Below are 12393 nucleotides of genomic sequence, written 5' to 3' on the forward strand. Positions count from 1 at the left end.
TACCCTTTCACTCATTCATTCCAAAGTGCCTCCCAAGCCAACTGTAACATCCAGGGAGGGAATATTAAAATGAACGACAAGGGAAGAACATACTTTTGTGTGTGTCATGTATTTTAGATGTCTGTTTCTCCTCCTAGAGGTTGAGTCACTTGAAGACCAGAACCTCGTTTCCCTTGTCTTTGTAGCCTGCTTCCCAGACTCAGCAGATACTCGGTCACTTCGTGGAACAAATGATGTCTATTTCTAGCTGATCATCCCCGAGACTTAATGATAGAGGGCCATAGTTCCATTTTCAAATATAGCAAAGGCATAATTATTGTCATCCATTCATACCCTTCAACTTCATTCTCAAAATTATGTCCCGAGTCAACCGATAATTACCTTTGAAATGTGTGGGTTATTTGAGGCAACCAGGTAGTGACCTTGAGTCCTCAGCCCTAGTTTATTTCTGGAGCCCAGTCGGTGGCCTTGAGCTGTTTGTTGTTGTTGTTGTTGTTGTTGTTATTCACTCGGTTCCCAGGAGCCATGGTTTCCCAGGAAAGATGATTCCCGTTGGAATCGGGCTGTGATTCTTGCTGGGTTAAGTCAAGAAGCCTTTCGTTGCTGCTTCTGCAAGCTTACACCCTGAACTGGGACAAGTTTTTGTTTGGGGAAACGCCCAAGAAAGAGGAACCTTTCATTTTATTCAGAAGTCAGAAATAAAGGCCTCCCCACCACCTGGAGATGTTTTGCTCACGCCATGCAGCCTGGCTTCATTTCTGTGCCTAACGGTTAGGCAGGCAGACCTCTTTCTTTGCCCTGGGCCAGCGGCCAGCATCCCCTGGGAGCAGGGAGAGCACCATGGGCACCCTGCCCCTGCTCGGTGCAGGATCATGAGGACACGGCAGTGCAAGTCTCCTGTATTCACGGTGTGGAGCTTCCCAGCTGCTTCTCCCACCATCCTCACCACGTTTGAAAACCTGCCTTGTGACCCATCCACCAGCCAGCGCTCAAAGTGCCTAGATTCCTTTTCTCTTCTTTCCCCATGGAGCTGGAGAAGCAGTCTGGCGTCTGGCAGTTAAACTGAGTCAGGAAAGGCTAAACCGACTACAGGCAGCTCATGGCCCTCACATGGACCACAGTTGCCCTCTGATAGGTCTTGCGATTGCAGGCAGTGTCGGTGCAGACCTGTTCAGGACACTTGCCCTTTCCAGTTCAGTTCAGTTCAGTTGCTCAGTCATGTCCAATTCTTTGTGACCCCGTGGACCGCAGCCTGCCAGGCCTCCCTGTCCATCGCCAACTCCCAGAGTTTACTTAAACTCATGTCCACTTAGTCGGTGATGCCATCCAACCATCTCATCCTCTGTCATCTCCTTCTCCTCCTGCCTTCAATCTTTCCCAGCATCAGGGTCTTTTCAAATAAATCAGTTCTTTGAATCAGGTGACCAAAGTATTGGAGTTTCAACTTCAGCATCAGTCCTTCCAATGAATTTTCAGGACTGATTTCCTTTATGATAGACTGGTTGGATCTCCTTGCAGTCCAAGGGACTCTCAAGAGTCTTTTCCAACACCACAGTTCAAAAGCATCAATTCTTTGGCACTCAGCTTTCTTTATAGTCCAACTCTCACATTCATACGTGACTACTGGAAAAAAATCATAGCTTTGACTAGATGGACCTTTGTTGACAAAGTAATGTCTCTGCTTTTTAATATGCTGTCTAGGTTCGTCATAATTTTTCTTCCAAGGAGCCAGGTGTCTTTTAACTTCATAGCGGCAGTCTCCATCTGCATTGATTTTGGAGCCCACAAAAATAAAGTCAGCCACTGTTTCCATTGTTTCCCATCTATTTCCCATGAGGTGATGGGACCAAATGCCATGATCTTAGTTTTCTGAACTCTGCCCTTTCCAGAAAAGCCCCGTTTCTGTTCACGGCAGGACTCCCCGCAGGGGAGGGATCGTGGTCCTTCTCCGGGTGACCCCAGCCTCTTCAGCACCGATTTCTCTGAATCCCTTGTGTTTCCCATGCAAACTCTCAAATTTGGTTCACAGTTTTTCAAGACTTTTATTTTGAACTTCTTGGCTCTATTTTCGGTCATCTCTCTGTAGTCTCTAAAATGATTTGCTTTATTGTTTATCCTTAAATATGTGTGATACCTTGAGACATAGTTTCTTTTTGTAACTTCCTGTTTTGAAATATTTATGATCACAGAAAGCTGGGAAGAAGGGAAACAGGAGGTTCCCGCACCTTCTCCCGTCATCCCCGGGGGGTCATGTCTCGCAAAACCATGTGCCTTGTTAGAGCGTGAACATGACTTTGCCACACTTTCAGAGCTTACTCAAGTTTCCCCACGTGTGCATGCCCCTGTGTGTGTATGTGTACATACAAGCACACATGTTTAGTTTCATGCAGTTTTGTCATGTGTAGATTCATGTAACCATCACCGCCCTTCCACGCACAGTCATACAGAATCACCCCATCACCAGTAGACTCCTCTGTCCCGCCTCTTTACAACCATGCCCACCCCTCACCCCTGGCAACAGCTCATCTGTTGTTCTCCATCTCTATAATTTTATGTCACAAATGTATAGATGGAATCATACCATGGGTACCTTTTTGAGATTAGCTTTTTCTACTAGGCACAGTTCCCCGTGGGACCCTTCCCTGTCGTTTCACGTGCCAGTACTTTGTCTCTGAGTAGCCTCTCATTGTCCGGATACATCACAGTTTCTGAACAATTTACCTCTTAAAGAACAATTAGGTTATTTTGACTTTTCCAAGAAGAGAAGCTGTAGACCTTCTTGTGCAGGTTTTTGCATGAACTGAAGTTTTCATGTCTTTTGGGTAATTGCCCAAGAGTACAATCGCTGGGTCCTTTGGTTAAACACATACTGTTCTGAAAGAAAGTGCTAAACTTTTCCAGAGTGACTGTACCATTTTACACTCCCAGTAGCAATTTACGATTGGTCTGTAGCTTATTAACATCTCAGAGGTCCAGGATTGCTTTGATATACTTGTCAATGTGAAAGGTTAAGATCAAATGCAGAATGTTTTAGGAAGTAAAGTTTAGCTTATATGATGAAATCTTTTTAATTTTTATGTTAATATTCAGTTCCTTAGATGAACTCTCTAAGTATGCTCTTAAATGTTTGATTTCTTTATCTGATACAGATACAGATACAAATAAACAGGTGAATGTCCACAAGCAATGGGACACTTGGGGTCTAGAACCATCTACTGCATCATTAGCCCTTGCATTTAGCCTTAGATTTTAATTTTGGACGTTTAGTTGCTCCCTATTGGTTTATCAACTATGTCTTCACATAGGTTGTGGGATCTGGGTTTTTTTTTTTCTTCTTTTTTTAAAGTAGGTGGTCTTCCACTGGGTGGGACTATCCCCCACAGTAGTTCTAATCATTTCTGATTTCCTTCTGTAAAAATATAATCTTTGTTAAAATAATGAAGAAAGTATATGAAGCGTGGCACATTCCCTGACTTAGCTGGCTGAGTAACGTGGGGCAGACTGCTCTGGTGCCTCAGCTCTCTCTGTAGAATTGGGAATAACAGCATTTCTGAGGGTCATGGGCCACACACCCTCCAGGTCCTAGCTGCCAGTGAAGGTCTGTGTTTTTCCTCATCCCCGTCTTGTTACGCGACAGATGATGTAAATAGAAGACGCAGAGCTCCGACCGCCTGGGTGTGACCCTGAGGCCTCCCTCACTCGTCTTTGAGCAGCAGGAACTGCTGGGCCCGCCTCTGCCGCCCTCCCTCAGAGTCGGCGCCTCACTCCGGCCCCCGGGCCGGCCGGCGCCTCACTCTGACCCGCCTCACTCCGGCCCCCGGGCCGGCCGGCGCCTCACTCCTCACTCCGGCCCCGGGCCGGCCGGCGCCTCACTCTGACCCGCCTCACTCTGACCCCTGGGCCGGCCGGCGCGTTGCGCCGGCCCCCGGGCCGGCCGGCAGAACCTTGCCCCGTGTTCTTCTCCAGCTGCATCCACAGCAGTGCCCGCGGCAGAGGCAGCGGCTCCGGGCGGCCTTTGCTCCTGGCTCCATCACGTTGGCACTTGTGGCTTTCTTTGTTCACATCACTCACTACTTTTGTTTCCAGCCAAAGCTACAAAAAATAAATGAAATTCCCACCCACCCCCCAATAAATATGTTGGAAAACCTTTGGGTTTTGGCCAGTGGGGAAAGAGGGATATTATTATCTAAAAGGAAAATTCTCTTTTCAGTTTAGTATAATTCATGTTAAAGCATTATTTTTGTTAGAGAATGGTTTAGAGCTTGTTTCTCTCTCAGGGCATAGTGGCTCAGATGGTAAAGCATCTGCCTGGAATGTGGGAGACCCAGGTTCGATCCCAGGGTCAGGAATATCCCCCGGAGAAGAAAATGGCAACCACTCCAGTACTCTTGCCCGGAAAATTCCATGGACGGAGGAGCCTGGTGGGCTACAGTCCATGGGGTCACAAAGAGTCGGACACAACTGAGCGACTTCACTTTTTTCACTTTAAAGCTGGTTTAAATTCATGAATTTTCTGTTTCTCCTTATCATCCCAGTATTTTCAGCTAGAGAAAATTTTTAGATCAAGAGAGAAACTAGAGTTAATGTGTGAAACTGTAGGCAACTCTTAATATACATGACACAAAGTAGTCAGTAAATGATTATTAAATGAATGAATTAATAATATACTCTCTGATTTTCATGGTAATTCCTTATTACAACATCGTATGCCTGTGCACTGACTCCAGATTGTAGCATTTCTTGTTTAAGTGTCACTTCTACATGCAGTCGCAGATGTCTGCTTTCATTGGCTGTTTGTAGATTGGCCTAAGTTCGTGCAACTAAGAGGTGAGCCACTGGTACAGCAGTTCAGGGAATACAACATTATCAGTCCCAAAATGCCCAAATGAAAATGCTGCTGCTGCTAAGTCACTTCAGTTGTGTCCGACTCTGTGCGACCCCATAGACAGCAGCCCACGAGGCTCCCCCGTCCCTGGGATTCTCCAGGCAAGAAGAGTTCTAGAGTAGGTTGCCATTGCCTTCTCCAAAGCATGAAAGTGAAAAGTGAAAGTGAAGCCCCTCAGTCGTGTCTGACTCTTAGCGACCCCATAGACTGCAGCCTACCAGGCTCCTCCATCCATGGGATTTTCCAGGCAAGAGTACTGGAGTGGGGTGCCATTGCCTTCTCCCAAATGAAAATGGATGTGTATATAATCTTGTTTACTTGTCAGACTTTTTTATAGAGAACATATTTACTATTCTTACTTTCTTATTTCAGTACTCAGCTTCATAAACTAAATGTGATAGGGCTGTGATTGAGAAAAACTGTTCATGTGTATTTCCGTCATGTGCTGTTACTGATCATTGTTCTTTTTTTTTTTTTCTGATCATTGTTCTTATTGAATAAGTATTAGAAAGATTGATCCCCAGCAGCGTTTTGTCAGAAAGCTTAAAGCCCTAGGTAAGCTGGGCCTGGGAGGACTGAAAAGGCTTTTTTGGTTTTGTTGTTGTTTGTTTTCTCTTCCTTTTTCTAAAGCACAAAATTTAGAAACACAAGATTGAGAAAGGTTTGGACTTTCTTCTTGGGACCAGTGATGTTGATAGGTCCAAGTTAATAACCAAAATGGGTGAAGATTTTCTAAGAGCAAATTTATTTCTTCTAAATGATTTTGAATCTCTATTCCAAGGCAGGTCAGATCCCTGGGTAGTAAAAGAACCTGATAATTAGATCACCAGATTGGGTCTATTGATCTCTGAGGAACTGAACGAAAAGGAAGAGATGCTAGAAAGCAGAAAATGCACTTGTGCCTTTTTAAGATGGTAGATTTCACATATTACTCGGGTTGGGGTCAGTCCTAAGCAGAGTTCTAGAAAAGACAGTTTATAAACTACCTTTTAAAACGGTGAAGCCGAATAAACAAGTTATGCCATGTGAACTTTATTTCATTCTTTAATAGGTTTCTGTTTTGATGAAGAGTATACAATGGAACTGGGCTTCCCTGGTGGCTCAGTTGTAAAGAATCCTCCTGCCAAGGAAGGAGACGGGTTCCATCCCTGGTTTGGGAAGATCCCTGGAGAACGAGATGGCAACCCCCTCCAGTATTCTTCCCTGGAGAATCCCATGGACAGAGGAGCCTGGTGGGCTACAGTCCATGTGGTTGCAAAGAGTCGGACACAACTTAGCAACTAAACAACAGTACAGTGGAATCAGTGAGCATTTGACATTTAATTTGTACACAAGACAGAAAAATGTGGGGTGAATGACTGTGAAAAAGGATTGATTTAGAGTGTCAGTTAACACACAGTCAAGACTGTCCTTATCCTCCCAAACTGGTCTCCGAGGAGACCTTGCCTAGAAGAAAGGGTTTGTGACTTTCTTATGTAACCTATACCCGGCATGTGAATAAAGGAAGTCATTTCCAGCCCAGGCCCATATTCAAATCAACTTGTTGACGAAGGAGGTGTAGGAGATGGAGACCAGTCATCCAGGTGAACCCCACGCTGCACAGACAGATTGTTTTAATCCCTGGTGTCACCTTTATAGGGGAGCAGACTCTGCGGTCAGCGTGTCTTTAACCTGACTCCACTGACCTAGTCAGAACTTTTATGTCTGTCTGGGACATCCGGAGAGATTATGCATCCAAAGCCAGCCAGCCTGAAAACTTGGCTTTCTTGTGTTTCGAGTGATTTATCTTGAAAATGGGCAGATTGCCATAAAGCCAGGACAGGCTTGGTGCTGAAGCAGAAATCATTGTGGCTGTATCAAAAGCCCTGGCTGGTGAGGCTGGCGGTGGGGTGCCGGTTACTGCATGACCTCAACAGGGCTGGAGGATGTTTGCCCTGCAGACCTCTGCCCACGCAGGAAGCCTGCGAATGGGTGGATTGGTGTGGAGGACAAGCTTATCGAAGTCTAGACTAGGGTCTGCCAGATACGTCAGATAAGAAAATAGGTTCTGAGAAGATCCCAGCAAGCATAAGTCCAGATCTATCACAGAAATGTCATTCATGGGTTTTAATTTATGAGTCTGCTTCGACTCAGAATAGGCAGGGGAGTTCCCCGGTGGTCCATTGCCCACCTGCCAGTACAGGAGATGTGGGTTCGATCCCTGGTCAGGGAACTAATAAAATCCCCTGGAGAAGGAAGAGGCAACCCAACGCATTCCAGTGTTCTTGCCTGGAAAATCCCTTGGACAGAGGAGCCTGGTGGGCTACAGTACATGGGGGGTTGCAGAGTCGGACATGACTGAGCAACTGACACTTTTAAGAATAACCAGGTGCTCCTGAAACCCTTCCTCCTCAGTCAGGCGACAGGCACGTGCCCCCAAAAGACCCAGTTGCTCATTTCAGACTGAGGAACATGCTGTTCATAGCTGGAACAGTTCCGCTTTGATCCGGGCTTCCTCTGCCAGAAACAGAATCGTGTTTTTCTGTGCGTGGCAGGCACCCTCTGCAATTCCGCCTGTAAATTGCCATCGAAACCACCCACTTCTGCTGCCAGCTCTTACGGTTCCCACACTGGCCCTGCACCCCGCCCATTCCCACTGGTACCCGAATGACTGTCACAAACAAGAGCAGGGACATGGACACCAGTGGTGGCGGCTTCTGTTCACCAGGTGCTTGTGGGGATTGAGCACTGCCACACCTCTGTGGTCTTTTCTCTTGATTCCCAAACTGGCTTTGCCTCTTAGGGGAGGCACACGTGGTAAAATGCTCCCATTTCATAGAGGAGGAAACCGAAGGCAGAGAAGGCCAAGGACTTGCCCAAGGTTCGCAGGCGATACGGACCCTCCTCTGATCCTCCAAATGGCCCAGGCTTGTAGTCTCCACCTGGGCGAGGCTGCAGATGGAGCAGCCCCCAAGTCTCAGGGCTCCCATCTTACCTCTGTCCCCACTGACCCAGTTAGAGACTCAGTCCTTGCCTGGCTCCCCACCCCAGTGAGCACTTCTAGGAGCCTCGCTAACAAAGAAGGGGCTTTTTCAGGGGACTTTCTCCCAGCAGAGCCTTCATTCCTTTAGGCTTCACCCAGCACAGTGTGGAGGGTGAAGGGGCTGGAATAGGGGGCACACGGGGGTTCAACCCAGCTGGATGCTGGACCCAGGACCAGTCTGTCCCGCATCTTAGCACTAGCTTTTCCCCAAAAAATCCCACCTGTCTTCCTGAACCTGGCCCGTGACCACGTCTGTACACCCTGCACCCCATTCTGGGCCCGGGTTGACGTTCTCCGCATGGAATGCCTGGTCACACCTCAGATGGCCTCTAGGAGGCAGCGTTGCCTAACTCTGGCTGCAGACCAGGTTCTCTTAGAGGCAGAATCTGTGCTGCTGAGAACGTGGGTCGACTGCAGCTCCTCTCTCTGTGGGGCAGAGGTTTATCTTTTTATTGTAAATTAGCAGCATGCACAGAAGTGCAGGCTTTAACTCTTAGGAAATCTGTGGTGAAAAGTTTCACAGGTATCCTAGAGACTCTTTCTCATTGCTTTATTCAGAGGTTATTTTAGGCATCATAGGTACCACTTTGAAACCTTAAAAATAGACATTGCCTGAATCATGTATTATTATGATACGTCTGAGTTCATCATCAGCTGGCATCAGAAATGACCTCTCTCTGAGACTTTTATCTTCCAAAACGAATTTCCTGTAGGACCAAAGAGACGAATTCTAAAGGGGTAAAGGATCTTTGGGTGTTTCAGTTGTGGATTTATGTGTAGCTGGTTCTTCTACCTAGGTTATTTTTCCGTTTTCAACTGTGTGAACCCAGGATGGACCCTGGTGGTCTGCTCCACACCTGGGCCCTTCACTGGCCCCACAGCCGGGGCGGTGTGCACCCTCCACCCGATGCATGTCAAGAGGTCCAGGGTGTCGAGGGAAAAATTAGTTCTTTCTGGATTGCCCTCAATCTTTCTCAGCATCAGGGTCTTTTCCAGTGGGTCAGCTGTTCACGTCAGGTGGCTAAAGTGTTGGAGTTTTTAGGGGTAAAAAGATGTAAATGTGGTGCAGTGTTAAATTTACCAGAATAAGTGACTTATTTTGAACAACTGGTCAGAACTTGGGCATGTTTTGAAAAATATCCATAGGAAAAACAGTTGCAAAAACTAGTTCTTATTATCAGAATTTTTCTTGTAAGAATAAAACTATAATGGTGGCTGACATTGACTTATTTTGAAGAAATATATATCATCTTGTTGAATCTTCTCAGTAACTCCCCGAGGTAGGCATTGTTATTACCCTGTTCATTTTCTGGATGAGAATTCCAAGACATAGATCCATCCAGGTTAAGTTGTCCAAGTCACACCCTGGGAAATGTTAAGTCAGGATTGGAACTCAAGACAATCTGGCTTCAGAACCCACACTCGTAATTGTTATTCAATATTATGAGAAAAATGTTTTTATAAATTATTTGTGGCTAAAACACTTTTCTGTTGAGATATAACCGACACATATTAGTTTCAGGTATACAGCATAATGATTTAATACTTGGATATATTGTGAAGTCATCACCTTCCCATAGAACGTTTTTCATGGGAAATATTAAAGCAAATTAAGAGATTTCTTCTGGTCACAGTGCTTTCGTCCATCCTACCATTTATAACTACAGCAGCCATGCTCATGAGAATTTAGAGGAAAAAAATAAACTAGAGTATGTTACTCTTTATAGATGGTGCAGAAAATCAGTCCACATTCTGTCTGTTGATGAGTGGCGTTTTTCGCGTTGAAATGCAGTATCAGTGTGAAGTGTGACCAGGTCTGGGGGCCTCCTTCTGACACTCGACTCCTGAGTTGTCACTGCTAATGGACTTGCCCATGTGTGCAGGTTACTTTATCACCTGGGGGCCTCTCTCCTTCAATCTGTAAGATCACAGAGTTGGACCAGCCTTTCTCTGGAATGCCTTTACTTAAAATCCTTGGATTGTATGAAATTTGGTATCTTACAAAAATGAGTAAATAATATGACACAGGTTGATATTTTAACATTTTTAGTAAAATTAACTCTTTAGGGCCCCAGGTACTTGACTAAAAGTAAGTCCTTTGCCAGCACTTCCCTTATTTTTAAATTTAATTGGCCTACTTAAAGAGCCAACTGCCAGTGCTGTTTTCAACTAAATGCATGTTTAGCAACAAAAGAACTCTTACAAGGTTAGCTTGGACTTGCCTTCACTAGTCATTAGGGAATGGCTAATTAAAGCTGTAATAAGAAACCACTCATTTCGAATGTCTCCAATTAAAAAGACCAACCACATCGGGTATTGGTGAGGGTGTGGCAGGATTGGAGCACTCGCATACTGCAGTGGGTAGATGTGAAATGAGCCACTTTGGAAAACAGTTTGGCCCACACCTACCATGTGATCCAGCCATTCTACGCTGGGACATGTACCTACAAGAAAGGGAAGCGCAGGTGCCTACAGAGGCTAGACACCAGTGTGCCCCACACTGGAAACAGCCCAGATGTCATCACCATCTGAGCCGATAAGGTGGTCATCAGCATAGAGTGGAATACCGCTCAATAGTGAAAAGGAAAGAACTGTTGATCCACACAGTGGTATGTATGAAGTCTCAAAAGAACGATGCTGAAAAAAGCCAGACCGAAGAAATGAGTACCTACAACATGATTCTGTGAATAGAATTTCTTTTAGAAAATGGAAGCTAATCTGCAGTGGCAGAGAGCAGGCTGGCGGTTGTCCAGGAGCGGGGAGCAGAGAGGGAAGAGGGGTTCCCCAGGGCCTCGGGAAGACTCTTGGGGTCATGGAGCATCACTGTCATAGTTGCATTGCTCTTTGCACGGATCTGCATGTGTCAGAGCTCATCAAATCGTATAGAGTAAGTCCCCTGCATGCGAACCTGTATATACTAAGTCCCCTGCGTGCGAACCTCCAAGTTTGGAACTTTGAAAGATGAGTGTGTGCACTCCATCACGTGAGGCGTGAGTGACGTTGCAGCTGGCCCTCCGTCTCCCGTCGCTGATGATCCTTCAGCTCTACCGTCTCCCACCTCCTCTGCCTCTCCCAGCCAGTGGCTCTTCTTGCCGGCTCGCTTGCTGCCAGCCCGCGTGCCAGCCCGTGTGCCAGCTGCTGTACTGTTAACACTGCACCTTTCATAGGACTGCACTGTAAGATTAAAAATGTATTTTTTTAAATTATTTGTGTGGAAAGTATTACAAACCTGTTAGACTGCAGGACTGTGTAGCTGGTTGTGTCAGTTGGGCGCCTAGGCTGACTTTGTTGGACAAACTGGCCATAAGAACGTGCTCTCAGCAGGACTCATTTCGCATGTAGCAGACTTCCTGTATTTTAAGTTCTGCGGTTTCTTGTGTGTCAGTGAGGCCTCAGTAAAGCTGTGGTGCTGTCTCTGCCAAGAGGCCTGCGTGGCAGGGCAGGGTAGGGGCAAACCTCTCCCCGCCGCCCAGACAGCCATCTGTAAGGGACTTGTAAGACACCCACCGGTAGCCACCCAGGTGGTGCTAGTGGTATAAAACCCGCCTGCCAGTTCAGGAGACATAAGAAACTCAGGTTCAATCCCTGGGTGGGGAAGATCCCCTGGAGGAGGGCATGGCAACCCAATCCAGTATTCTTGCCTGGAGGAGCCTGGTGGGCTACAGTCCTAAGGGGCAAAGAGTTGGACACGACTGAAGCGACTTAGCACAAGACATAGGAGGTGACTGTTCCATCAGCAGGGAGCATTTTCTCTGCACACGAAACCCCCTTCCAAGCCACCAGGGCCTGCTCTGTTTCATTAATTGTCTTTGCAGCTCACTGAACGACTCCCCAGGAATTCGGAGGAGGCAGTGGGATTCTTGGGAGCGGTTGAGATGCTGTGTCCCCACCAGGCTTGGGGCCGCCCTTGTCCCGAGTAGTCTTTACCCACCTGGGTCCACGGACACCTTGGTGGTGGTCCTGGCAGTGACGGTGACCACGTGTTCGCGGTCCGCACACCGCTCGTGGGAGGACTGAGCCGTGGCCATGTTGGCTGAGGCCTGGGCTGGGAGCAGAGACCTGGCACAGTCACGCCCGAGTCTCCTGCCAGGCATGGAGACGGGTTGATTGCACCACATTGGATGCTTCCTCCTTTTCTGAGGGATGTAAAGCCCCCCGTCTGAACTGCAGCTTAGTAACTGATCATAGATTGTAATGCTCTGGCTGAAAAGAAAGCCGCCCGTCTGCTAAAGAAGAGTCAGAAGGCGCGTGGAAGGATGCCGGTTCCATTTAGCAGAGGTTCCGGCCATCGGAGGGTCTTTTCCATTTCCTCTTGAGCGTGGTTGTGTCGGGAGGGACCGGGAGAACCCCCGCCCTTCCTTTCTCTCCTCTGTGACAGTCCCCCCGGGCCGGCTGCCTGTTTGTTCTTTCACCTCACGTCCTGCTCTATGTTCCGCTGGCCAGCTGGCCGTGTGGGGTGCCTCCCCTGCCGCCCGCCTCCCTTCTG

General features: G+C 47.2%; 1 protein-coding gene across 4 annotated transcripts in view; it reads left to right on the forward strand.

Moving 5' to 3' along the window:
• TRIO (trio Rho guanine nucleotide exchange factor) overlaps positions 1-12393 on the forward strand; it is a 355050-nt gene that overhangs the window by 195726 nt on the left and 146931 nt on the right. The gene's annotated exons all lie outside the window — the stretch shown is intronic.

The sequence above is a fragment of the Odocoileus virginianus genome, chromosome 14 (genome assembly GCF_023699985.2).
Source record: "Odocoileus virginianus isolate 20LAN1187 ecotype Illinois chromosome 14, Ovbor_1.2, whole genome shotgun sequence".
NCBI lineage: Eukaryota > Metazoa > Chordata > Mammalia > Artiodactyla > Cervidae > Odocoileus > Odocoileus virginianus.